The sequence below is a fragment of the Mastomys coucha genome, unplaced genomic scaffold, assembly GCF_008632895.1.
Source record: "Mastomys coucha isolate ucsf_1 unplaced genomic scaffold, UCSF_Mcou_1 pScaffold20, whole genome shotgun sequence".
Lineage (NCBI taxonomy): Eukaryota > Metazoa > Chordata > Mammalia > Rodentia > Muridae > Mastomys > Mastomys coucha.
The window spans coordinates 114,717,056-114,727,709 of NW_022196903.1; positions in this window are offsets into that span (position 1 = coordinate 114,717,056).

A 10,654-nucleotide genomic window follows, 5' to 3' on the forward strand; every position below is an offset into this window, starting at 1 on the left:
AGTTCCAGGCCACCCTTAGCTATATACCGAGGTACTGTCTCAAAAACCAAACCAGGTTTTGGTTTTTGGACAATCCCGTGGTGATTGTCACCTAACCTTGTGAATACACTGAAGGTACTAATGACTCTAAGAAGGTTCCTAATTTGGGGCTTACTTAGGCAGGCGTAGGCTTCTAAGCTGCAGTGGTTATTTTGATTATCAATGTGAGAGGATGTTTATTCTATTATAAAGGAGACATACTATGTCCGGAAGGGACGATTCACCCTGAATGTGTATGGCACCATTCCACATCTTGGAGTGAGTAAACTCTCAATAAAGCGGCTGAATAAAATGGGGAAAAGGAGACAATGACCCTCCTACCAGCATTCATCTCTCTCTCTCTCTCTCTCTCTCTCTCTCTCTCTCTCTCTGCTTCCTGACTGTAGGTACAATGTGACCTGCAGCCTTGAACTCCTGCTGCCACATCCACCCTGCGGTGATGGGCTGTATCCCCATCCCTGGGACTATGAACCGAAATACATTTCGTTCCCTTGAAATGCTTCCATCAGTACTTTGTCTGAGTAATAAGAACATAACTAATGCTCTGGCAAAATATTCACTGACCCTTCTGTGAGTAGAGAGCATGGCAGTAATACGGGAATTTGAGGGAAAACACCTCTCAACATGGACTGTTGGTTTTATGCAAACAGGCCTTGGCGCCATCCACATAACAGGTCATGGCTTGCTCCATGTAAGAGGATTATTAACTGTGTCTGCTGGAGTTGGCTCTGCACCCTCGCCCTGCCAAGCCACCTACAGATCTTTTCTCTGCTTTGCTAATTCTTTTCCTCTACTTCTGGCTAGATTTGTGTCCCTCTGTTTAGTCTTGATGAGTAGAGGGGTTCTGACCAATATAAAGATGATACCAGCAATGAGTGTAGTTAAAATCTCTGGTAGTTACATTACAATTTTAAGTGAAATTAAATTTAATAATCTAACCTACTGTAGCCCAAACATCATCAATCCAAGATGCGATCATATGAAAATATTAATGAAGGACTTGAAAAATCTTTTTTTTTTTTTTTTTGGTTTTTTTTGAAACAGGGTTTCTCTGTGTAGCCTAAGTGGCCTCGAACTCAGAAATCTGCCTGCCTCTGCCTCCCAAGTGCTGGGATTAAAGGGTGCGCCACCACCGCCCAGCGAAAAATACCTTTTTAAAAAAATATTAAACCCTAGATGTTTTGGGTTATTTTAGACTCATAGCACATCTCAGTTTATATATTAAGTTATTGGAAATTCGTGCTCTGTATTTAGACTGCAGGTTTACATTGGAAATGTAGATTAGCAGATTTAAATGGTCTCATCCATACGTATTAATCTCCCAATAACTCAGAGTGGGGTATCAGTTTTAATTTTTATTTTAGAATTATTCATGTTAACAGGACAGCTCAGGTGTTTCAGCACAAGGCCATCATTTTGAGTGTTCAGCACATACACATGTGACAAGCAGCCACATAGACTAGGCCCCCTGTTACCTGGTCCCAGCTCTGCCACCCAGCCTTGGCTTTGCAATCCTCCTACCTAGTCTTCCACTTGGACTGACATCTCTGAGTATAAACACATGCACACGAAGAAGGGAAATCTCCTACTGACTATTTATGCTCAAGGAATCAAACTTTCAGAGCCAGAGACAATTGCTTTCTTTCCTAGTAATACCTCAAAATCCCAGATTATGATTTCCATCAGTTCTAAGGATGGAGATCTTTCAAGGTCCCCTCGACATGCAAGGTAGGGACCATATTAACCACGAAGAGTACAATGAAGCCGCTGATAAATGAGTTAGATAGTGTGGGTGCCTGTGGGGGGGCAGCTTTACACATGTGCTTCGCTCTGTTGGAACAATCCGCTTGTTAAATAAGGGCCTTAAGGCATCAATTCGCTTTTCACACTTTAAATTTTTCATCATTTAAATTCCTTCCTTCAGGTTGGTATTTTTTATTTCAAGCTTCAGATCTCTGGCTAGAGTTGACTCGATTTACATAATCCCGCCTCCGACATTTAGTCCCACCCCTTAGGGCCTCCTTCCTGTTGGCGGCCTGGTAGCTCTTGTGGTCCTCCTGCCCTCTCCATCAGTGGTCCCCCTGCCCTCTCCAGGCAGCCACCCAGCTCTCCCACTGGGAAAGGGCTCATGCTGCTGCTGCCAGGGCCGCTGCCTCTGTGCTTCACGATGTGCTGCTGCCATGGCTGCCGCAGCTGTGCTTCATGATGCTCAGCTAATCCTCCTTGAGTTGTTGCGAGGATTAACCCTGCTGCCCTGTGCCCAGCTCCTGCATGTGTAGGATTTCAGGACTGTGGGCACAACGAGCAAGAGATGGGCACAGCATCTGTAATGAAAATCTAGGCTCCTGGGAGCAGGTTCTGGATTCCTGGGTTCACGCAGAATAGCAAGATGGGTGCTGTCAATCAGGCCTTCTGGGTATGACCTTAAGTCTAAGAGCCTTAGAGCTGAGAGCAAAGCCGTGGATCCCCAATCTCTGCCCGGACATGCATACATATGCGTGCATGCACAAATACAGACATACGTGTATCCCTTTTTTGCATCCTTGACGTTGATTCACCAATCCCATTCTGACTTCACAGAATGGGCATTGATGACTTATTCCATTAAAGTTATATTTTATGATAGTGTATGTGTACATTAAGATTATGTCTTGAACCATCTTTCTGCCTCCGAAGCTTACTTTTTCTTCTGATATTAATTAAAATCTTGCTGCAGGCTTCAGGCACTGTGCCTGTTGGAGAAGTCAGTTTGGCCCGTGCCCCCTGCTTAATTCCACAGCTCATGTACAGAAGGTTGGGGATGAGTTGGCAGAAGAGCCTGAAGGTGCTCAACTCGGTCATTCTGGGCTCAGAGAGGGATAGCCAAGCTCACTGACAGCCATCTAGAAGGAGGTGTCTGGGAAAGCCAGACACACAATGCAGAGGAGGTTGCATTGTGGCTTTGTGGAGCCCCTCTTCCTCCCTCCCTGCTACATGGCGGTAAGTCTGAACAGATATGAAGGATGGCTTCTTCCAATCAAGTGCAGAAGTCCTTTGAGAGCACAGAGACCCTCCTCTTTAAGTACTGGGGCGGTGCACTTGACAAGCATGTTTATTAAGAGGTAGGGCTGAGGCCAGAGGATGAATGGATGTGAGGATTGCAAAGCCAGCCTGGGCAACATAGTTTCTGTTTTAAAGTAGAAGAATAAAGGACTGGGCTTGCTGGTGTGTGCCTTTGATCCCAGCATCTAGGAAGCAGAGGCAAGCCGAGCCTCTTAGCCTGAGACACCGTGGTCTATATAGTGAGTTCCAGGCCAGAGAGGACTAGATCTTGTCTGAAACAGAGAAGGGGGGATGGAGGAAGAAAGAGAGAGGGAAAAGAGAGGAGAGAGGAGGGGAAATAAAGAAACAGAGAGATGCTGACCTTGGCCAGGTATTTGAATCTCAAAGCCATATTTTTCTCCAGCTGAAAAGAGAATGAAGATAATGTTTTCCTTACCAAATTCTTGAAAATATAGGATACATAGTTAACAAAAGAGAGGCTCTACAAACTCCAGACTCCCAGCATCCTGGGAGTCCTGAAGACTGCTGCCGTATCAAAGAAAAACCAAGAGACAACAACTGGTGAAGAGAGAGGTTTATTTACAGTCAGGGCCAGTACTGGGGGAAAGAAAATCCTGTCTCTCTTGTCTTTCCTGCAGGAAGGTTTCAGCTTTATACAAAAGATGAAGCAAAAGCCAGGAAATAGGTACAGTGTAGCTGTGAGTCAGAGCCTTGTGACATCTCTTCCTGCGAGACAATTCCTCCCCCTCTGCTGCTGCCAGGTGACATCCCATTCTCTCCCTGCAGACTTTCCTCAGGCTCCTGTCACTCCTGGGTCCATTCTTTCTAAGCCCAGAGACACTGTTACACCCAGCCTGTTAGAAAACTAGGTTATTGGTAAAATAGGTGAACATAAATGTTCCACCTTTTCTTCCACAATACGCACACCCTGATTTCAGTGAGATTGTATCCTATGTAAATCACCCAGTGCACAGCCTGGCAGAGACTAAGATTGCCCAGCAGTTGTCTGCCTTCAACCCCTCTCTGCCTTTGGTTATTGGACTAAGGGCAGTTTAGTTTCCTCCCACCCCACACCACTTGCTCATTCCCTCATCACCTCCTCGGGAGATGATGACTGTAGTAGAATGGCTAGTTCTTCTTGGGTCCATAGCCAGACTACAGTTCCCAGGATCCCCTGGAATGGGAAGTAGCCATTAAGCAAGCTGTAGCCAATGAAAGGGGGCCAGAGGTAGCTGCTGCTTCTAGGCAGGCTTCGGCAAACTCCCAACAGGCTCTTCTCATTGTGGGTTCTGTTTCCAGGCAGATAGCAATCTCTGTGAAAAGGCATGTGAGGAGCTGCTTTCGTTTTAAACCACCGTCCATTGGAAGGCCACACATCACGGATTATCTGGGCAATAGAGATGGACCTTGATAGAGGGGAAAAGACCCAAACTTGGGTGTGAAGGAAAAAGCAGGGGTGATTCTGGGAAGGATTGGGGGTGAGGGGTGGGGGGTGAACGTGGTCAGAACTCATGGCACACAGTTCTTAAGGTTCTAAAACAAAAGAAAACACAACCCAGACATCATTTGGGTGCATGAGCTACCTAAAGGCAGGATGAACGCCCAGCATCTCTGCCTTCATTTTGGATGAAGGTGCAGATGACTATTTAGCAAACCACCTTGCATCGTGAATGACTGTACTGCAGGACTGAAGCCAGTGGGTCAGTGGGAGGTAGGACTACATTTTGATCAGCACCAAGAGGTTATCTGTACATCTTGCCCTTTGTTTAAACCCAAATTTCTCTCTTTCAAGGCTTATTTTTATTTTTATTTGTGTCTATGTGTATATATCTGTGTGTGGTGTGTGCACATTGGTACAGGAACCTGTAGAAGCCTCTAAGAAGTTTTTCAAACCTTATTTTTAATGATGGTTCTTCAACACTTTAACCTCCCTTGCAGCCCACCACCCAACCGAGATAGTAGGAAAGGAAGGATATGGGGAAAGTGGGCCTGTTTAGAAAGGTTCTTTGGAACAACTCCTGTCTGTGTGGTCTGGAAACCAGCAGTTCAGTTCACAGGTTAGCAGGCAGCGACGGCTTGATCAATTCACAGACACTTCATGGAAACACCAGCAGTCCAGTTCTGTAGAGTTGGGTTAGCAACAGCGGTGACAGAACCTAGCAGAGACAGCCAGGCCTCAACCTCATCTCCAGTCAGCAGGAGGGACCAGGAGGAGGAACACCAGAAGTTCTCGGCTGTGCCTCTCTCAGGGAAGTGAAGATCAATGAAGATACCAGACCCACAAGTGTTTGCACAGCTAGCTGTACCAGCAAGTCAAGCTCTGCCTTTGTCATTCCATGGAGTTCTATTTATACCCTCCAAATATCACGTGTTCTTCACATGCCTTGCCTCAGCTTGGCCCTTGCTTCAGCACGTGCATCCAACTGAATCTATGGAAGTGGCAAGAAACTGCAGTACATCACCAAAAGTTTTCTGGAGTGTTTCTCTCTATAGAACCCCAACAAATGCAGCTCAACTATACAATGTAAGGCGGAGCAATACATGCATGTCATTAGCATCCTTTCATGTGTTGCTTTAGCAGAACATCCTCCCTTCTGCGTCTGCTTCAGTGAAACCTTCCTTCATGAGTCTGCCTTAGCCTTTCATATCTGTGTCCATTTAACAAAACATTCCTTCACATGTTTACCCCAGCAACATACCATCTAACTGACTTTCTAAAGAACCCTTAAGTCTCCATTTCAGAAGCCAGAGGAAGGCATTGGATCTCCTGGAATGGGAGTAACAGGCAGTTGTGAGCCATCCCAGGGAGTGCTGGGAACTGAGCTCACATCCTCCATAAGAGGGGTGCTGCTGAGCCATTTCCCCAGCCCCTAGGCCTAAATCTTGCATCAATACTAGAAAAATGGGACGGAGGACCAGGGGACCCCTTTATTTTGTTCTTGTCCCAATATGGACACATTGCACAACTTTTTTTTCTCTTTAAAACCTTCAGTAAATAAAAGCTTTGTTAAATGCAGCCAGGAAAAAGGGTGTCCTTTAGTGTTAACCACTTTCAATGAGTCAACTTTAGGTGGAGTCTAAAGACCGATAGTTCTTGTAACTGCTAGAGTCACTTTTATTTCGGGGACATTTTCTTATCTTTCCACTTTGGCCAATGTTGGCTTTTTTCTACCAGCCTTGGATAAAGCAGAAAAAATAAGTGTTTGGACTCTACAGTTCTTGATGTTTGAACTCAGTAAGTTTTCCCCAACAACTGATCGGTGGACCCCAAGTCTTGCCTTTCCTTTTTGTTGCCAGCTGGCACATCTTTTGAGTTGCTTGTGTTCTCTTTTGAGTACAGTTGAATTTCTAAAACCTATTTGATGGGAAATCTGAGTTCTTTGCCTTTAGGGGCATTTCTGAGCTATGAGAGTTCTGTTGAATCATTTGGGCAACTGCCTCTTGAGTGGCAGGCTTCGTCTTCGGAACTCCTTTTTAACAAATTTGATGTTCTAGTGAATTATTTGGGAAATTGCCAGTATAACAGGAAACCTTGATTTTTGCAATTTTGTGTGGATAATTAGTGGAGGAAAGTATGTAAGGCACACACAAGAAGGATCTGTGTAACTCCTGGAAGCTAAGTAGCAGGCTTGAAGGTCACTGGGGATGGACTCTTCTTTTATAATTAACAGTTGGTATGACCAGCAGCTGAAATGGCAGGATTTGAATTATTATTTGGAAGAATGGAATTTGACTTCCATCCCTGGTCCTACATAGAGAATGACATTCCAGACTGCCGAGACAGCCATTAATACATGTCTTTTGGGCTAGTTTCATTTCATGTTGCTGTGATAAAAGACTTGGCAAAAGCAACTTGGAGGGTTTATTCTAGTTTTCAATTTCAAGTTAGAGCCCATCACTGTGAGGAAGCGAAGGCAAAAGTTGAGGCAGCTGATCACATCCACAGGAATATTCAGCTCACGTTCTTCCTTTTCAATAGTCTAGCACCCAAGCCCCAAAAATGATGTCACCTTGTTTCAACAGATCTTTCCAAATCAGTTAATCAAGACAGACACCTCCGCATGGCTACCTAATCTAGACAGCTTCTCATTGACAATTTAATTGACAACTGAAACAAGCCATTATAACTACCTGACCTTCTAACCTACACTGGAGGCATTGTGGGAAAGAATAAGGACATTGCTCTCCCATCAAAATCAATCACAGTCCACCTAGCAGTCATCTGGGTAGGACATTGTCCATCAGGAGGGGTTATCTTACTAGGGGCTTTAGAAACGGTACAAAAATGGATGCAAAGTGTTTTTTACCACAATGGTCTCTTTGTCCCTTGTCCACTCTTACCTCTCGAGAATATTCTACTCTGTAATAAACTATAAATTGAATTCTTCAATTTTGTGAGTGTTCCTAGCAGGAGGAAGCACAGATTACAAATTGACCCACCTGTGACACTGCACTGTGTGTGTCTGATCAGAATTCTTGTGATGGGGTTAAAAGAACAGGCCAGCAAACTGAAGGAGTCCAGAGTGAGATTCCATTAGCATCATCATGAAAAAGATTAACTCTGCATATTTTGGTGCCTGCTAGGAAGAACTCTGGCTGACTGGTGTTTATAAGTGTATAATGAATTCTCTAAGATGCACTCTGAATGAGTTTAATTGTTTTTATGTGTCATTTTATCTGCATTTATAATGACTGGCTTGGTGGAGACAGAAAAATCTGATGACTGTAGCAATAGTCACCCTAGAAAGACATGATTGAAATACTATCCACCTGGATCCTGGAGAGAAGAGAAGATGCTCCGTCTGGTTCTGTCACCTTGAGTGTAGATCACCAAGGTAGTCCCAGAAGGATCAGGGTCATAGGGAAGCATGGAAAAAGAGCATGTCTCACTCCTGGGTTAGAAGGAACTCCAGTATCACCCAGGAGGTACACATCAGGTCAGTCAAGCCTCCACATGAACTACCCACATCCCTCAGTGGTGGGGCTCCCATTGGCTCCCTGCTGGCACTCCTGGAACGGATCTCCACTAAGCAGTTCATATTGTTGACCCAGAAAACATTCCTTAGCAGTCACTCTTGCTTCAGCCAACAAGATGAGCAAGAATCTACAACTTGGTCTGCCCTCAGAATTCCTAAAAATTACTGACTAATGTCTCTATAGCTACTTCAAATTTTTTGCATTTTTAAAGACCCATTTATGCTAAAATTATTATTCTTGACATGCCTAATTTAAAATGTGATCTTTTTGGACTTGGCCCAGGGTTTGTTTCCTGTCTGCATTTTTTTTTCCTGTGCCCAGAAAAACTGGCTATGCAAGAACAATTCTCAGCCAGGCCTAACTGAAATATGAATGTTTATTTTAAATTTCCAGGTGCAATGGTAAGAATCCAGTGCTTTCCAAGATTAATTGTAGAAACCAAGGCTCATGAAAAATTAATCTAAAAAAAGGATTTTTTTTGGAGGGTATGGTTTAGTTGATCATAACCAAAATGTTGATAGAGTGTTTTTTAAATGCCCTATATTCAAAGCAATTATATTTATTAACAATTTTGACCAAATATATTTAAAAAATGGGTTAATTTTAGAAGACAACAATTGAATATTTTGTTTTCTGTTCATTTTATCAGTCTTTTGACAAAACCAAGGTTTATTTACACTTCTTGTGTTTGTATACCATGGGTCCAATTGCCACGTTCAGAGGCCAGGGGTCAAAGGTCAGGATAACTTAGGGTCAGTTGTCTCCTTCCACCGTGTGAGTTCTGGGGATTGAACCCAGAGCAAATGCCCTTAGCTGCTGAGCCATTTTGCCAGCCCTTAAGGTTGAAAACTTTTGGTGACCACATTATAATGTAAGTTTAAAAAGGCTGTCACCTGTGAGATGCACTTATGGACTAGTTGGTAAGTCTTTAAGGTCATTGATTCTATTTATAAACACATTAGAAATATTTCAAAATGTAAATTTATTTAAGGGACTTTCTATGTTCTAAATATGCTGAAGCAGAGCTAGAGCCGAATTCCATGTATCTAAGGGCGGAAAGCTTCCTTTTAAATGTTCTCATATCTCAATAGCATTTATAAAAAATGGCTGAGAGGACAACCTTTGTGTTTTACTAAGACAAACTTTGAACATTTTCTTCTGATTAGGTCAGACATTTGACAATGTAGAAAACTGAGTCAAGGTTAATTTAAGGATTTATTTATGTTAAAGTCTTTTTAATGACCATTCTATAAACAACTATTATTTTAAAATGATTTAGTGCTTTTAATATTCTATGTATGTGTGACTAAATTATGTAAAACCGTGTGTCCCTGCTTCATCTAGACACTCTGTGAAGGTTGGCTGAGTAAAAGACATGAAGGTTTAATATACACAAAGTGACCAACAAGGGCTTCCTTTTGCATGTGGACATCCGCTTTAGAAAATGGCCAATGAAGTTTAGAGTGTTTCTGACATTTGTAATCAGTATCATTGAAATGGAAAACTGGCTACTTGGACAGTCCTATTGGAGCCTGCCATACATCCAGTTACTTTGGCTAACTAGGAATCCTGTTATTGTGTATGTGGGACACGTATATCAGAAAGCAAGTTTATCTGTGGCTAGTGTACTAGTGTACACCTGTAAAAGTTAGAGAGCCCCGTACCTATCAGTGAGACCCTGCCACAGGCTGGCCAGTCTGGGCCTCCCTCAACCCACGGGGAGGCAGGGTCCTGGTACAGGTCGGCAAGGTGTCTGCGAAGAAATAATGGCAGACACAACACAAGGAAGTGCAGGATCTGAATATATTTCTCAAAAATTACATCAGACTTTTACAGTTATTACAAAAGAGAAATGAAAAATCTGGCAACTCAGCGGTTGAGATACATCTGAGGCCATCTAAAACACACTGGGTCTAAAACAGCAGCCATCTCCTCTGGACTAGTGCAGCACCCCCAGGCTCCGAGCATGCTCAGGCCGCATGGGCCAGGCTGGAGTCCAGGAGTGGGGGGCTACAGGTGCGCCAGCCAGGAGGGTAGAGGTTCGAAGCTCGAAGCTCAAGTCTCGAATGCTGACTGCTGCTGACTCTCTCTCTCTCTCTCTCTCTCTCTCTCTCTCTCTCTCTCTCTCTCTCTCTCTCTCTCTCACACACACACACACACACACACACACACCTCAAGGTCCCGCCCATCAAGGTAAAGGCCCACTATGCTAATCTTTTGGGCTAGTCAATGTCCTACTCCCCTCATTATCTTTCTAACAATGCGGAGGTAATTAGTCTAAATGTGTAACGTTGTCTGAGAGAAATTCCAAGCCAGGGTTTGGCTAAGATATTGGAACCTTGGTGGAGGTCAGAGAGCAACGTTTATCTTGGGGGACACCTAGCGTGTGAGACTATAGCAAGGGTCTATCTGGGTAATCTCTGAGTTAGGGGATGCTGCGAATGAACTCCAAGAGACTGACTTCCTTTGAAGTTTTTTCACCCCTGGTCTGTGACCAAGCTTTTGGGCTCATCACAAGACTTCATTGGAGTGGGCGTGGCAAGACCTGTTGTCCTATTGTCTGAAGGATTCCAAATATTGAAGAGAGAGAGAGAGA